This window comes from Saccoglossus kowalevskii, chromosome 20 (assembly GCF_978046115.1).
Source record: "Saccoglossus kowalevskii chromosome 20, keSacKowa6.1, whole genome shotgun sequence".
Lineage (NCBI taxonomy): Eukaryota > Metazoa > Hemichordata > Enteropneusta > Harrimaniidae > Saccoglossus > Saccoglossus kowalevskii.
Genome location: NC_140660.1, coordinates 4,509,034 through 4,526,818, shown reverse-complemented (window position 1 = coordinate 4,526,818; position 17,785 = coordinate 4,509,034). Strand labels below are relative to the sequence as shown.

At 36.8% G+C, this 17,785-nt stretch overlaps 1 pseudogene across 1 annotated transcript in view; it reads left to right on the top strand.

Annotated features, from left to right (window-relative positions):
• The first annotated feature begins 4,696 nt into the window (after positions 1-4,696).
• LOC146729929 (uncharacterized) overlaps positions 4,697-17,785 on the top strand; it is a 50,967-nt pseudogene continuing 37,878 nt past the window's right edge. Inside the window, exons 1-2 of the transcript XR_014927969.1 lie at positions 4,697-4,870; positions 14,344-14,450. The product of XR_014927969.1 is annotated as an uncharacterized LOC146729929 (transcript). The remainder of the gene's footprint in view (positions 4,871-14,343; positions 14,451-17,785) is intronic.

The following is a 17,785-nucleotide window of genomic DNA, read 5'->3' as shown; positions in this document are numbered from 1 at the left end:
GTTAGGATTACAATGAGGGCTGAGGGAGCCCTATAATGACATTTCATTTAAACCGTCCCACTGTATCCACCACGTAGTAATTTCCTCACCTATTATTTTTCGTGATACAGTGACACCATCCGACTCCTATACTTACCCTGCTAATTTTATGTGATACCTTACCCCCCCCCCCCCCCCCGGTATTTTAGCTGGAATTAATTTTTTGGTATTTTGAATAGAATTTATTTTCACTAATTTTTGATGAGTTGAATGTATAACATATAAAAAAAGGTATATTTACTGGATTTTATTTTCACGAACTCGTGCCTTCAGTGAAAAATAAGAAAATAAATCCTGAGCGAAAATAAAATATTTTGTAGTACCATAGCTGTTTTTCTTGTAAAGTATTGTGAGATTTTTTTTCATAATACTGATATTTGTTTTCAGTTTAAAAAATCTGAATTCTGTGGTATGTATGTCAGTAACACTGCTCTGCAACTTTTTGATAGACAATCTGACTGAAATAATCTTTCAACCGTGACTGAGATTAAAATAGACTAGTTGCTTTGTGTACAATAGTGATTTACAGTAGTAAATGTATCCATTGTTGTGAGACTACACATGTAACTAACCAAACTTACTGTAAACATATTAATTATTCACTGGTTTTTAATTTTAACTACTGTAAAGTACTTTATTTCGCTTGGGATAAATTTTCTCTATTTTCGCCGAAGGAATAATTCAGTGAAAATAAAATCCGGCGAATATACCATTTTTCCTATATTTTACATTCAACTCACCAAAAATCAGTGAAAATAAATTCCATACAAAACACCCAAAAAGTCATTTCAGCGAAAATTAATTCCAGCTAAAATAAAGTATTTTACAGTATTTTTGCTGATAGGTAAATAAAATCCATATAGACATGTGAGTAACAATAGAACCCATTGTTTTCCTGCCAAGTCTGTGAACCCAGTGAAAATGCTCAAAACATTAAAATAGTCAAATGAAATGCTAGTGATAATAAACGGCTTTACAGTATACTGGTACTAGCTCGTATTTCTTTCCTGCCAGTGTCATTTTATTGTCAGGGAAGCAAAGTACGAGCAGATGTCTCTGGCCTTTTTTTTTACAGATCCCATCATATGTGGGCATTTCACAATGTCATAAATTAAGTTACCATGGCTTAGCTTATTGAGCCACAATTTTGCATGCACAAATGTTTAGTGACTTCACCAAGCTTTTCAATGACATCATCACTTTCCATAGTTGTAAAAGTGACAACACTAAGTTGCACAGTGACATCACTAAGTTGCACAGTGACATCACTAAGTTGCACAGTGGCATCACCAAGTTGCACAGTGGCATCACTAAGTTGCACAGTTACATCACCCAGTTACACAGTGGCATCACCAAGTTGCACAGTGGCATCACTAAGTTGCACAGTTACATCACCCAGTTGCACAGTGACATCACCAAGTTGCACAGTGGCATCACCAAGTTGCACTGTGATATCACTAAGTTGCACAGTGGCATCACCAAGTTGCACAGTGACATCACCCAGTTGCACAGTGACATCACCAAGTTGCACAGTGGCATCACTAAGTTGCACAGTGATATCACTAAGTTGCACAGTGGCATCACCAAGTTGCACAGTGGCATCACCAAGTTGCACAGTGGCTTCACTAAGTTGCACAGTGACATCACCAAGTTGCACAGTGAAATCACCAAGTTGCACAGTGGCTTCACCAAGTTGCACAGTGGCATCACCCAGTTGCACAGTGACATCACCAAGTTGCACAGTGACATCACCAAGTTGCACAGTGGCTTCACCAAGTTGCACAGTGATATCACTAAGTTTCACAGTGACATCACCAAGTTGCACAGTGGCATCACTAAGTTGCACAGTGATATCACTAAGTTGCACAGTGGCATCACCAAGTTGCACAGTGGCATCACCAAGTTGCACAGTGGCTTCACTAAGTTGCACAGTGACATCACCAAGTTGCACAGTGACATCACCAAGTTGCACAGTGGCTTCACCAAGTTGCACAGTGGCATCACCCAGTTGCACAGTGACATCACCAAGTTGCACAGTGACATCACTAAGTAGCACAGTGACATAACCAAGTTGCACAGTGGCTTCACCAAGTTGCACAGTGGCATCACTAAGTTGCACAGTGACATCACCAAGTTGCACAGTGACATCACCAAGTTGCACAGTGGCTTCACCAAGTTGCACAGTGGCATCACCCAGTTGCACAGTGACATCACCAAGTTGCACAGTGACATCACTAAGTAGCACAGTGACATAACCAAGTTGCACAGTGGCTTCACCAAGTTGCACAGTGGCATCACTAAGTTGCACAGTGGCATCACCAAGTTGCACAGTGGCATCACCCAGTTGCACAGTGACCTCACCAAGTTGCATAGTGACATCACTAAGTTGCACAGTGATATCACTACGTTGCACAGTGGCATCACTAAGTTGCACAGTGGCATCACCAAGTTGCACAGTGACATCACTAAGTTGCACAGTGACATCACCAAGTTGCACAGTGACATCACCAAGTTGCACAGTGACATCACCAAGTTGCACAGTGACATCACCAAGTTGCACAGTGACATCACCAAGTTGCACAGTGGCATCACTAAGTTGCACAGTGACATCACCAAGTTGCACAGTGACATCACTAAGTTGCACAGTGACATCACCAAGTTGCACAGTGGCTTCACCAAGTTGCACAGTGGCATCACCCAGTTGCACAGTGACATCACCAAGTTGCACAGTGGCATCACTAAGTTGCACAGTGACATCACCCAGTTGCACAGTGACATCACCAAGTTGCACAGTGACATCACCAAGTTGCACAGTGGCATCACTAAATTGCACAGTGACATCACCAAGCTGCAAAGTGGCATCACCCAGTTGCACAGTGGCTTCACTAAGTTGCACAGTGACATCACCAAGTTGCACAGTGGCATCACCAAGTTGCACAGTGACATCACCAAGTTGCACAGTGGCATCACCAAGTTGCACAGTGGCATCACTAAGTTGCACAGTTACATCACTAAGTTGCACAGTTACATCACCCAGTTGCACAGTGGCATCACCAAGTTGCACAGTGACATCACCCAGTTGCACAGTGACATCACCAAGTTGCACAGTGACATCACCAAGTTGCACAGTGGCATCACTAAGTTGCACAGTGATATCACTAAGTTGCACAGTGGCTTCACTAAGTTGCACAGTGGCATCACCCAGTTGCACAGTGACATCACCAAGTTGCACAGTGGCATCACTAAGTTGCACAGTGACATCACCCAGTTGCACAGTGACATCACCAAGTTGCACAGTGACATCACCAAGTTGCACAGTGGCATCACTAAGTTGCACAGTGACATCACCAAGCTGCAAAGTGGCATCACCCAGTTGCACAGTGGCTTCACTAAGTTGCACAGTGACATCACCAAGTTGCAGTGATATCACTAAGTTGCACAGTGACATCACCCAGTTGCACAGTGACATCACCAAGTTGCACAGTGACATCACCAAGTTGCACAGTGGCATCACTAAGTTGCACAGTGATATCACTAAGTTGCACAGTGGCTTCACTAAGTTGCACAGTGGCATCACCCAGTTGCACAGTGACATCACTAAGTTGCACAGTGACATCACCAAGTTGCACAGTGACATCACTAAGTTGCACAGTGACATCACCAAGTTGCACAGTGACATCACTAAGTTGCACAGTGACATCACCCAGTTGCACAGTGACATCACCAAGTTGCACAGTGGCATCACTAAGTTGCACAGTGATATCACTAAGTTGCACAGTGACATCACCAAGTTGCATAGTGACATCACTAATTAGCACAGTGACATAACCAAGTTGCACAGTGACATCACCAAGTTGCACAGTGGCATCACCAAGTTGCACAGTGACATCACCAAGTTGCACAGTGGCATCACCAAGTTGCACAGTGGCATCACCAAGTTGCACAGTGGCATCACCAAGTTGCACAGTGACATCACCAAGTTGCACAGTGACATCACCAAGTTGCACAGTGGCATCACCAAGTTGCACAGTGGCATCACTAAGTTGCACAGTTACATCACCCAGTTGCACAGTGGCATCACCAAGTTGCACAGTGGCATCACCAAGTTGCACAGTGGCATCACCAAGTTGCACAGTGACATCACCAAGTTGCACAGTGACATCACCAAGTTGCACAGTGGCATCACCAAGTTGCACAGTGGCATCACTAAGTTGCACAGTTACATCACCCAGTTGCACAGTGACATCACCAAGTTGCACAGTGGCATCACCAAGTTGCACAGTGACATCACCAAGTTGCACAGTGACATCACCAAGTTGCACAGTGGCATCACCAAGTTGCACAGTGGCATCACTAAGTTGCACAGTTACATCACCCAGTTGCACAGTGACATCACCAAGTTGCACAGTGGCATCACCAAGTTGCACAGTGATATCACTAAGTTGCACAGTGGCATCACCAAGTTGCACAGTGGCATCACCCAGTTGCACAGTGACATTCACTACGTTCAATTACCCACCATAGACTCCGGTCAGTCAAAATGACTATTTTGAACTGTAGGCATTAATCAGCGATTCTGCCGGTGACGGAGAGATAGAATCCAGGTCAGGGGAAGCTCCATGACCTCAAGATTCTTTTACCCCTTACGTCACGAACCCACGTGACCGAGGCCACCTGGCAGCGCCACAGGTAGCCGTCCTTCACTCTTAATTTCTCTCCACCTCGAGTGGAGATGAAATCTAGCGAGCTCTGCTGGATCGCCTGCTTTTTTTTCCTGTCCGGATTTATAGCTTGGGTTGTTGCCGTTGTTCGGCATCCGACATGGTAACTGGTAGGATAAGTTTTCCTTGTCTTTTTTTACCCTCGTGTCGTTTTCCCCTTTGCGTGTTGTATTTTTCACAGCAAAGAAATCAAAATCCGGCGCCACTACGTAATCACATGTTGATTTCATGGCGGCACCTTTTACAACTGTAATTCGTCATGCATGTCGTCTTTTATTTTTAATGTATTTAGCAATATATCGATGTAATGACAGCTCCAAGGCTCGCTGCCTTTTTCTTCCGGTCTCCTCGTCTTTCGAGCCGACCGTACAGTGGTTTATTCAGAATCTACCAGCATAGAACCCGCATCCGAGATGCTGTCGTGGCTACGTGTGGGTTCCGTTTTTTTTTTTTTTGCGTGAAAGCGTGTTTTTTTCACTGGAGTTCTGAGGCCTGAGATTTCCTTTCAGAGCCATCAAAATCGCTGACACTGACCGCGTCACGTCACAGCAAGGTCGCGCGTCCAGTAAACAAATCGGTTAAAGTGAGTTGCGTGTTTTGCATGAGTGGAAAGTCCTCACGCTCGGCTACCGGTACTTCATGTACCGGGACGTCGAGTAAGAGGCCCGACGGCGGAGGTACCGATATTTTCTCGGTCTCCCCCCCTGATCGGAGGGCATCCTCACAGTCTGTTTTTTCAGGCGGTGTTTTTTACCCGATTTTACCGGCTGCAGCGAGGCTGTGCCCCTGGAGGCTTTCCTCCTATGGGGCCCGTTGCGGGTCTCTTCGTGGACCCTTCCTCGCACGGCGCCGAGTTTGCCTCCGAGTTGAGGGCTTTGGTCGAAAGACTGTCGGGGCAATTGCGTCCCTGGCAGGCCGGGTAGATCAGACGCAGTCGGAGCGAGCTGTCTCCACTGTGTCCCCTCGGTGGGCAAGCAAGAAGAGACACGAAAGCATGTTTGCATTCAAACACGTCTCTTCCGGGGAACCCCCGTTCCCAGTCACGGCTCTCCCACTATTTTGGGGGGTGGCCGAGGCTCAGGCTAATTGCACCGGTCCTTCTCTGGATCCGCGGGCACTGAATGCCAACGGGGTGCTGGCAGCCAAGTCTCCGATCTCGAGGCAGGGCTTTCAGGGCAGGGCACGCGTTGACCCCCCCCCCACTTTCAGCCAGCTAGGGTTCGTCACGTGGTAACGGTACAACGGTAACGAATTTATCCTTGTATCCGGTCCCCGCTGTGGGTTTTGACTACTTTCTTACCGTCCCACGGGCGTCCCCAGAGGGAACCGACCCTGTCATGAGACGCACAGTCGAACACGCTCCCTCTCACATATTTTAAGTTAAAGGAGATGCAGTTCGCTCGCGTTGGATACAGCCGGTACTCTGGGCGGTCCCTCAGAGTCTTCCATCTATATTTTCAGCTTTTCACCTGATATCTCAAGTACTAATCATCACATTTCAATGAGACTTGCGACATAGATATTCTAGGACTACGCAGAGACCTGATTAATTTTGGGATAAATAATTGTGCCTATTAATTACCTAATTTGCATAATTAGTTAATTTTTTGCTGTTCTATGGCTGTTGCACTGATGTCTAAAAACCACTCATTGGATTTTAACGAAACTTTTCAAGAGTACCTGTCACATTTCAATGAACCTAGGACTATACACCATATTAGTTTTTGGTAAATATTTATGCTTCTTAATCACCTAATTAACATAATTAATTAATACTGTATATCTCAAGTATTGATCATCACATTTGAATAAAACTTGGTACATAAATGGTCTAGGACAATAGACAGCCTGATTAATTTTGGGTTAAAATCTGTTCATATTAATTCTCTAATTAGCATAATAATTAATATGTTTTTGGTTCTAATCACATTTCAATGAAACTTGGTACATTGTGCAGACCTTATTAGTTTTACACTTAAATCTGTTCGTTACCTTATTTGCATAATAAATTTTCTGCGTTTCCATCAACATCTCAAGTTCAAGTAATTTTGAATTAATTTTTAATGCGTCTCCAATACTCTCAACACATGGGAGTTCTTTCTAAGCTTTCTTTGATTTTGTTAGGTATTATTAAAATAGGCAAAAATGTTCAATGAGTTAAAGGGCTTCATTTTATTAGGTAATATTAAAATAGGCAAAAATGTTAAAGGAGTTAAAGGGCTTCATTTTGTTAGGTATTATTAAAATAGGCAAAAATGTTCAAGGAGTTAAAGGGCTTCATTTTATTAGGTAATATTAAAATAGGCAAAAATGTTAAAGGAGTTAAAGGGCTTCATTTTGTTAGGTATTATTAAAATAGGCAAAAATGTTCAAGGAGTGAAATGGCCTCATTTTGTTAGGTATTATTGAACACTGATAATTGAACCCCAAAACATAGCAAATATTTCTTCTTCTTCAGTGCATTGTATCTAGTAATAATTTTAAAACTAATTGTTCTTATTTCTTTTTGTCCCATATCACATAAAACTTATGGTGACCTCCCCTCCCCATAATTATTTGGTCTGCCCCTTATTGTCCCATATTACCGATAAGTTAAACTAATGGTAATCTCCCCTCCCAATTATTTATAGATCTGTCCCTCATTGTGCAATACACTGTAGCCTCGCTATAACGAACTTTTAGGGGGGACAAACAATTAGTTTGTTATAGTAAAATGTTCACTATAATGAAGCACATAATACATTGGGTTTGTTGTGAGCGGGAGACACGCTATGTGTTCATTATATCAGGAAGTTCATTATAATGGTGTTCATTATACTGAGGTTACAGTGTATCACATTAAACTAATGGTAATCTCTCCCCCCTATTATTTATTGGTCTGTCCCTCATTGTGCAATATCACATTAAACTAATGGTGATCTCTCCCCCAATTATTTATTGGTCTGTCCCTTATTGTGCAATATCACATTAAACTAATGGTGATCTCTCCCCCAATTATTTATTGGTCTGCCCCTTATTGTCCCTATCACATTAAACTAATGGTAATCTCTCCCCTATTATTTATTGGTCTGTCCCTTATTGTCCCTATCACAGTAAACTAATGGTAATCTCTCCCCTATTATTTATTGGTCTGTTCCTTATTGTGCAATGTCACATTAAACTAATGGTAATCTCTCCCCCTATTATTTATTGGTCTGTTCCTTATTGTGCAATGTCACATTAAACTAATAGTGATCTCTCCTCCTATTATTTATTGGTCTGTCCCTTATTGTTCCTATCACATTATGTTGTCTATTAAGTCCATTTAACGTTAATCACTGTCAGTCACTGACACCAAGTACCTATTGTTAATAATCAAAAAGTGTCTATTGGTGACATGTAAGGGAACTTCTCAAAAAAAGTCTTAAGTAAAAAAAAAAAGTTTTGCTTCTCTTCATTGCGTTAGTAGGAAACCTAAACCTCAAACAATTTCTTTCAAATTTCATGAACTGTTTCATAAAAAGAAAAAATAAGGAAATTATTTGTTTTCTGTTTCAGATGTTTTGTAGATTCAAATCAACTTTTTTAATGCATGTCCTCTATAAGGCGTTAAAAACATTTAACGTCTTGTCGTTGTGGCATTGAATAATCAAATACAAATAAAAAAAAAAATTAAACTGTGTCACCGCTATAATTGATTTAATTCCCCTAGAATGAGAAGCAAAAACATTTTTTTTGCCTTAGCTGATGATCTTGATAGGTTATTCAGCAATCTAATCCAATTTTAATCTCATAATCCTTATATTCTAAATTACTATTGGGATTAAAAAAAACTGATTAAAAAATTTAAAGTTGTAACATTTGAAATGAAAAAAATTGAGAAGCCCCCTTAAAATGTACCTGTTTGAACAGAACACAGACAGTGTAAACTTGTAATGTGTGAACTAAACACAATAATTTATGTCGTGAGCCAGTACTGGGGTGGAGGTTAGAATGTTGGCAAGTCGCCATCGCTTTAATAACCTAGTTACAAGCAGACAATGTTAAAAAACCTGTTGTATTGTCTATTGTTTCACTGTCTATTGCACCGTGGAGGGTAACAGTGGTGTCTTCCACGCTGTTAACACAGATGGAATAGTTACTTTGATACAAGATCCTTTCGTCTGTTTGCTATACTCTTTGCTTTCCTTGTATCTGTTAGATGTTCGCTTCTCCTTGTCGGAATTTTCGGATTATACACCTGTTCAGTACATGGAATTATATCGTATGAAAACTTCAACGTCAACTGCGTTCGCATCGCTAAGCTTTCCTCTTTACCACTCTTCGTACGATCTGCCCACGGATTAATCTACTCGTATACTTGCCTGGACCAAATTAATTTAGCCATTCTCGTTTCCGAAATAACTCAAATTTTCGATCAGCTGATTGTTCGCTCTTCACAGCAAGGATTACTATAGACGCTTGTGTAACCAAATAACTATTTGCGGTTTGAAATATTTTAATTATTGTTTGAAATATTTTAATTATATTGACATCATTCTGCATCTATGTTTGTTTCGACATTTTGATATTGCTACTGTGTCGTCATCCGTAATCTACCGATATTAAATGGAAATAAAATTATAGAAATATGTGACCCGCTGAACAGTGTTATAAATAATATATGTAGCATAGTGGTTTGAACTGAACCGAACTTTGTGACCCCGTGGGATTTGTTTTTAAAATTCTGTGGATGTGAAACTTACATAGCTGCCAAACCATGTATAACACTATGAGGAGGTATGCCATGTTTCTGCTGGCTTTCAGATTGCTAGGTAAAGTTATTTATTTATTTTCCTACCAGCGAAAAAATTCTTGCATTCTGATTGTCGACTACTTTGAGAATTTTCTTTTTGAACAGTTATTTATTTATTTATTTTTTTCCAAGCAGCAAAAAAATTATTCTGTACACACATTCTGTACAATCACATTGAAAATTGAAACTTTTTGTAAAATGTACTGGAACGGCAATTTGCAAAGGGGACCTACAATTATAAAACTGAAGTATGGGAGTCATTTTGACCTACCCTCCCCTGTCCAAAGAACAACAAAAAAAAATAGACAGAGTGCGGGATTTTATTATTTTGTTGCATTGCAGTCCAGTTTTGCAAGTGATCTAGAAACACGCAGTGTCTGGATACAATTTCACTGTCTGAAATCAATTCATATATACCGGTACTGGGGTAGTTGGGATATTAGGCTTGGTCGAGTCCATAATAATTTGGATTTAGCGAGAACGTGGAATTGGAGATGCCTGATTATCGGTATATAATATTGTATATTTTGGAAATATATTCTCTATATTGTTAATTACAGTAATATTAAACAGCTTTAAATTTTTTACCACCAGTTCACACTTTTCATCACAAATTCACAAAATAGTTATAGTCTGCACTTTCTTTCAGAAGATTGGGACAAAAATAGTCAAATTTTTTGAGTAAAAACTGAAAATTGATTCAAATTTTGTCTGTTGAATTCAAAATTAGAGTTCATTCCCAGAAATATTGAAGAATATCAGAAAAAATTGCAGAATAATTTGGGTGCGAAAGTCTAGTGGTGAAAAAGTTAAGTTTGCAAAGTTAGAATTCAATATTTTGTGGTAGCAAAAATGTCATTAAGGTTTTTCAGTCAGAGAATCACGATATTTTTCATCCCTTTGTAGTTGTCAAATGGTAAAAAATACTAACGTAATTACAAATTTGAATGACCGTTTCCGGTACAGATCTCCATGTACCATTTTGTTTGCAAAAACTGTTAACAATAGATACATAAAACAATAGCCAGTGACACAATAGATTGCTAAACAATAACTGGAAGCAAAACAATCAACAGGCTATGAAGCAGTGATCCAATTATACTTACAATATAACAATAGGTGACTTAAACAATAATAGTGGAAAATAATGAATTCATTGTTATACAATAGAAAACAAGACAATAGAAATTCTGTTGTACAGAACTGTCTTTACAAATACTTGGTTTAGTAGTCCTGGCCTTTGTACGGTATATTTTCATCATCTTCTTGTAGTTGAACTTGAAACAAACAACTGGCCTATGTCATGGGCATTTTAGGTACTGTAAAATACTTTATTTTTAGCTGGATTTAATTTTTGCTGAAAAGATGTTTTGTAGGGAGTTTGTTTTCACTGATTTTTGGTGAGTTGAATGTAAAATGTTTTAACCAAATAACCCCTTCAGTGAAAATAAAGAAAAGTAAATTCAATCGATAACAGTATTTTACAGTATTCCCTTTAAAGATTAGAATCTGGTGAACTTCTCATAGCTTAATCCATGACTTTCCCAATTTTTATTTCTTCTCGACACTGGAGCACGGTGAAATAAAGATAGTCTTGTTTACAAAGGTACAGAAAAAAAAAAATTAATAAAACTTTTAGTAAAGCACATCACTTTGTTCCAGAATACTTTTTTTTTTTAAAACAATCACGTAATTATCATTTATAATTTCTCATTAGATACATAATGGTTACTGATAGATTATTAGTTCATTGATTTCAGATTTATATAAACCCGTCCTACAACAACAATTCCCAGGGCATCAATGTTATTCTTCAACTTCACTTTATAAAGTTTAGACCACAATCCCTCTATAGATGGGATAGAGGGACTGTGTTTAGACTAACCGATCACTGGTAGCATAGTGGTTGTTGCATCAGACTCTTGATCGGTAAATCCAAGTTCAAATCCTGCCTTAGGCTGAACATCAAAGGGTCGACCCCTACCCTGGGTGAGTGTACCACAGACTCAATGGGAAGGCCAATTCCACTGGCCGAGATTCATTCACTAACGAATGCGACTTTGGGGGAACCTTGGTTAAGGTCCGCAGGTGCTTGTGTTCAACCGAGCCTGGTTGACGCCAGGGTAGTGCACTAAATTTCCATTTAAAAAAAAAAAAAGTTTAGACTAACTATTTTTAGAAATTTCGGTTAAACATTTCACACTTTTTCATGTATTCTTTTTATTAATTTTGAACCAAATAGATATAATTTTGCAGATTGTGATAAAAATTAAAATGCCTCAGCTGTCAAGGATTCAAACCGTTAATAAACATGTGGGTTGTATTTACTAGTATTTCATTGAAATATATCAGTGGATTTTGAGCTTGAATCAAAAACAAATATTTTTTTTAATAAAAAAAAAGATTATTAATTTATACCTGAAGTTTAATATTTTGGCCTATTGCTGCATTAGGTAAATTGGAGAAAACTTCCCACAAACCAACCAACCACACCATGTAAAGGGCGAGTGACATACACCCCTATAAAAAATTTAAACGTTTGTTTTGTCGTGTGCATGGTCATTCATTCATTCATGAATGTAGTAATTAAATCTAAACATTAAACATTATTTGTAAGGATTTATATCTTGTGAAATAAGGCAGTTTACGTTTACCATATTTGTTCAACTAGAAGCGCATATACAATAGAAGTTTTTGTGTTAAGTTTTACATATTCATTTACTTAAAATTGAATAATTTGCATAAACATTCTTTAAAATTGACTAATTTGCATAAAACATTTACTTAAAATTGACTTATTTGCAAAACATTTACTAAAAATTGACTTATTAGCAAAACATTCCTTAAACTTGACTAATTTGCATAAACATTTACTTAAAATTGACTTATTTGCAAAACATTCCTCAAAATTGACTAATTTGCATAAACATTTCCATAAAACTTCTTAATTTGCATGAACATTTACTTAAAATTTATTAATTTGCAGAACATTCCTTAAAATTGACTAATTTGCATAAACATTCCTTGTAATTGACTAATTTGCATAAACATTTACTTAAAATTGACTAATTTGCATAAACATTTCCATAAAACTTCTTAATTTGCATAAACATTTACTTAAAATTGACTTATTTGCAGAACATTCCATAAAATTGACTAATTTGCAGAACATTCCTTAAAATTGACTAATTTGCATAAACATTTCCATAAAACTTCTTAATTTGCATAAACATTTACTTAAAATTTATTAATTTGCATAAACATTCCTTAAAATTGACCAATTTGCAGAACATTCCTTAAAATTGACTAATTTGCATAAACATTTCCATAAAACTTCTTAATTTGCATAAACATTTACTTAAAATTTATTAATTTTCATAAACATTTACTTAAAATTGACTAATTATCATAAAAAAAGTTATTAAATTAAATTCTGATTAGGTAAGTTTATCGACAATGCAATAATCATTTTGAGCTTGTTTTAAATATGGTATATTTTACCAGAATTTTAAAGGAAGCAATTTTTTTTCTAAAATTAAAAAAAAAGTCATAAAATTAGTGAACTAGTCCCAGTATTTGTACATTGGTTCATGCCAACTTAATGATAACAGTGTGTAAACAATAACTATAAGATTTACTGATGTTAGGTCAGCCATGAATGACATCATATGAAGTACTTGACTGCTACCTGGTGATTACACTAGGAATAGATATGTAAATAGTTAAACATACCTCCCACTGTGTTATTTCACTATAGGCAAAGCAGGTACTGTAAAATATTCTCACTTGGAATTAATTTTCGCTGAAGGAATGAATCAGTGAAAATAAAATCCAGTCAATATACCTTTTCTCATATGTTTTACATTCAACTTGTCAAAAATCAGTGAAAATAAATTCAATACAAAACACCCAAAAAGTCTTTTCAGTAAAAATAAATTTCAGCTAAAATAAAGTATTTTACAGTACTCAACAAGACTGGCCCAGCCATGGCTATTTTGTTGTTTTATATTGAAGATAATTTACAGTCTAGTTCATATTGTCTGTGCCCATCTAATGGTCAATGTAAACTATCAGAATTTAATTCTGTGACAGAAAAAAAAAAATTTTGTGGAAGCACTTCTCTTACTTCTGTCCTAAATAAATTTTGCCCAACAGTTTTGACTTGCAAAATATCATTAACCTTTTCATCCCCAGTTCCCTCTTTTCATCCCAAATTCACAAAATGGTCCTGTTTATTGTCTGCACTTACCTTCAAAAGATTGGGAGAAAAAATAGCCAAATTTTTTGAGTAAAAACTAAAAATTTACTCAAATTTTATCTGTTGGCTTCAAAGTTAGGGTTCATTTTCAGAAATACTGAAGAATATAAGAAAAAAAATGCAGAAAAATTTGGGCGAGAAAGTCTGGTGGTGAAAAGATGCATTATTTTTTCGCTGGATTTTAATCTCCTTATTTTGCTGATAAGTAAATCTACTTGAACAAGTGAAATAACATTAAAATTCATTGTTACTTTGACAAAATTCATGAAATTAAAACAGTGAATATGCTCAAACCATCAAAATAGTGAAAATAAATGATTTTACAGTATATTATTAACAAATATGTGTTGTAATTACCAATATTTGTTTTTCTCATTAATTGTAAGATTAAATATATCCTTTCATGCAGTCTAAAGCATCAACACACAACCTGTCACCCCTACTGGGAAAATAGAACAACTAACACAACCTACTTCCCCTGCAGTAAAATGGAACAGTTCATTGATTCACCTTATATGGTATGACAATTTCTGATGTTTTGTTTTGTATAGAATTAAAGAAGGAACATGAAGGCGTTGTTATAGAGTTGAAAAGACAACACAGTGGTGAAATAGAACGACTGAAAGGAGAGTATGAAGACAAAATTAGAAAATTGGAGGTAAGAAATAATAAAATTGAGAGTATCAGTGGTTCATATAAAATAGGGCCCCTTAACTTTTGATTTTTGAGGAACAAGTCTCCCTAACCTTACATGGTTAATGCATTCATTTACATTAAAAAAACCATTTGAACTATTTGGTCACACTTTTGTCACCATCAGTTTATGTACTGACTTTGACTCCTTGGTTACACATCACATTAATCAAAATCCTAAATGAGGGGAAAATGACTTTTAACAGTCACTTCAGCTCATAATCCACCACCCTTGGGGGTATTGCAGTGGCAGGTGCATGTAAGCGCTGCAATTATTGTAACATGGTTTTCTAAGAAATTAATGCATTTTGGGATCATTACCAACAAGCGTGTAATTTTAAAGTAGTTTGAGCCAAATTTAAATTTTGAACTACATACAACATTGTGCCTGATTGGTTACCCAACCCTAACACCTAACAATTGGACCAATCAGAGAACAGCTTGTTTGTTGACAGGTTTTTTCACTGTATCAAATTCTGTGTGGTATATACTGTAAAATACTTAATTTTAGCTGGAATTAATTTTTGCTGAAAAGACTTTTTGGGTATTTTGTAAGGAATTTATTTATTTGTATGAATGTATTGATGATTTTTGATGAGTTGAATGTAAAATATTGGAAAAAAGGTATATTCGCTGGATTTTATTTTCACTGAATCATTCCTTCAGCGAAAATAGCAAAAATTAATTCCAAGCAAAAATAAAGTATTTTACAGTATATGACTTGACTGCATGTTACTGCACTTGCACAGATGGTGGTGGTGGTGGTGGTGGTGGTGGTGGGGGTTATTGTGAATAGAAGAACGTTGTTCAAATTTAAACGACTTTCTCGTCATCTTGACTTAATACTGCCCCTCCTGATCCTTTAATGGCAGATTACTTGCAAGTTAAGACTCTCTGGAATGCCGCTAACAACATCGGTCAATATATACTCAATAATTGAGATTTTGTGGAGCGGAAAGTTTACTGTATAAATAAAAAAAAAATGGATTGAGTGAAAGAAGCTCAGAATTGAAATGTCAGGCTAATTCCACTGTGTTGTGTTGTGTTGTGTTGTGTTGTGTTGTGTTGTGTGTGTGTTGGCATCCCAGGTAGATATTGTCCTGGCAAGTCTAACTTATTTTAGTTTCAAAAGTGTCTCAGAATTCAAGGATGGACATGGGAGGGTATAATTGTCGTTGAGGGAGGGATGGAGTCGATTGACCTGTAGTTCATTGTACTTTTAAAAATCTGTGTAATGGAAGTTAAAAGCATTGCATATTATTATTGAAATAATTTTAACTATTCGCTGCACTAGAATAAGAGGTTCTTGCTTTTGGGACGATTTAAAAAAAAATTCAATGAGATTATTCAAACACTACTTATTTTCACAGTATTTTCAACACCGCCCCCGCAAAAAAAAAATGTTGTGAGCGACTCTATTTGAACTGACCTGCATACCCATGACTAAAAATTTATTCACGAATTGAAAAATAGAATGCCAGATGTATTAAGTGTGTTAACACAAGTGAAACAACGCAAGGGAAAACATGTTGACAGTGTTAAACTGTGAGATAAGCCACCCGGGGGTGGGGGGTTGTGGTTAAAGGCGGCAGTCGTCGTGCCGCGTCTTGTTCGATATGAGACTCATAGTGATGTATACAACGCGTGTAAAATACATTGTTTATTTACATGAAATTCGAACACGCGCTGCGCGAGGACCACCACGTTTTAAGACAATACTCTCTATAGCTGACTCAATGGTAGATGAATATAGGGTATGAATAGGTGTGAACACTGACTTAAAAATAAACCTGTCACTGCCACCTATACTAATAATATTAATTTAATAATAATATTGTACTAATATCTTTATTGCATCCTTTAAAAAAAATATATATATATATGTACATGTATATAAATGAATATAATAGTTAAAAAGAAAAATTCAATATTACAAATTTAAAAAATGTTAACAAAATCATCTATGAATAGAACACATTTTCAGCCTGCTGATGAGGTACTGTAAAATGCTTTATTTTAGCTGGAAATAATTTTTACTGAAAATACTTTTTTGGTGTTTCGTATGGAAATTATTTTCACTGATTTTTGGCGAGTTGAATGTAAAATATAGGGAAAAAAGTTTATTCACTGGATTTTATTTTCACTGATTCATTCCTTCAGCGAAAATAGCGAAAATTAATTCCAAGCGAAAATAAAGTATTTCACAGTATATTCAAGTTCTCCAATAGAAATGCACATAAATAAAAACGCACATGTGTGAATACCGTTACCCTCACGACCAGAGACAGTTGCTTTTTTTTCAGTGTTATTAACACCTGTCTTACTGATTAAACTCTAAGATAACAAAACTCTGGATTTGATTACTGTCAAGTATTAATTCCAGTAGAGTGCTCCCTCTGTGTCAGCCAGGGGCAAAATCTAATTATAGCAGACCATTACTTCTCAATAGTATCATAGCAGCTGGAATTTTTCAGATATTGTGATTTTGTTGATACCTGAGCTCTGAAATACATGGTTTTTTTTTTAGCTCCGCTGTCGACTTTGTCGAGCGGAGCTTATCATATGAGTGATTGTCCGTCGTCCGGTGTCGTTCGTCGTCGTTCGTCGTCCGTGTCAATGTTTTACTTTTTCGACTTCTTCTTGAAAACTACAAGCCTGAATGCTTTGATACTTGGTATATATGTACCTTGGGTAGACCTCTCTTAGGTTTGTTCATTTCATGTTGATATCTTCAATTCTCTAATTTTGTTGAATATTTTTGTCATTTTTGGTAAAAAGTGATATTTTCGACTTCTTGTTAAAAACCGCAAGTGCAATTGCTTTGATATTACATATATAGGTACTACATGTGGACCTCTCTCAGATTTGTTCATTTTGTAATGATATCTTTAATTCTCTAATTTTGGTGAATATTTTTGTCATTTTTGGTAAAAAGTGATATTTTCAACTTCTTGTTAAAAACCGCAAGTCCAATCGCTTTGATACTACATATATAGGTACTACATGTGGACCTCTCTCAGATTTGTTCATTTCGTGATGATATCTTCAATTCTCTAATTATGGTGAATATTTTTGTCATTTTTGGTAAAAAGTGATATTTTCGACTTCTTGTTAAAAACCGCAAGTGCAATTGCTTTGATATTACATATATAGGTACTACATGTGGACCTCTCTCAGATTTGTTCATTTTGTAATGATATCTTTAATTCTCTAATTTTGGTGAATATTTTTGTCATTTTTGGTAAAAAGTGATATTTTCGACTTCTTGTTGAAAACTGTAAGTCCGATTGCTTTGATATT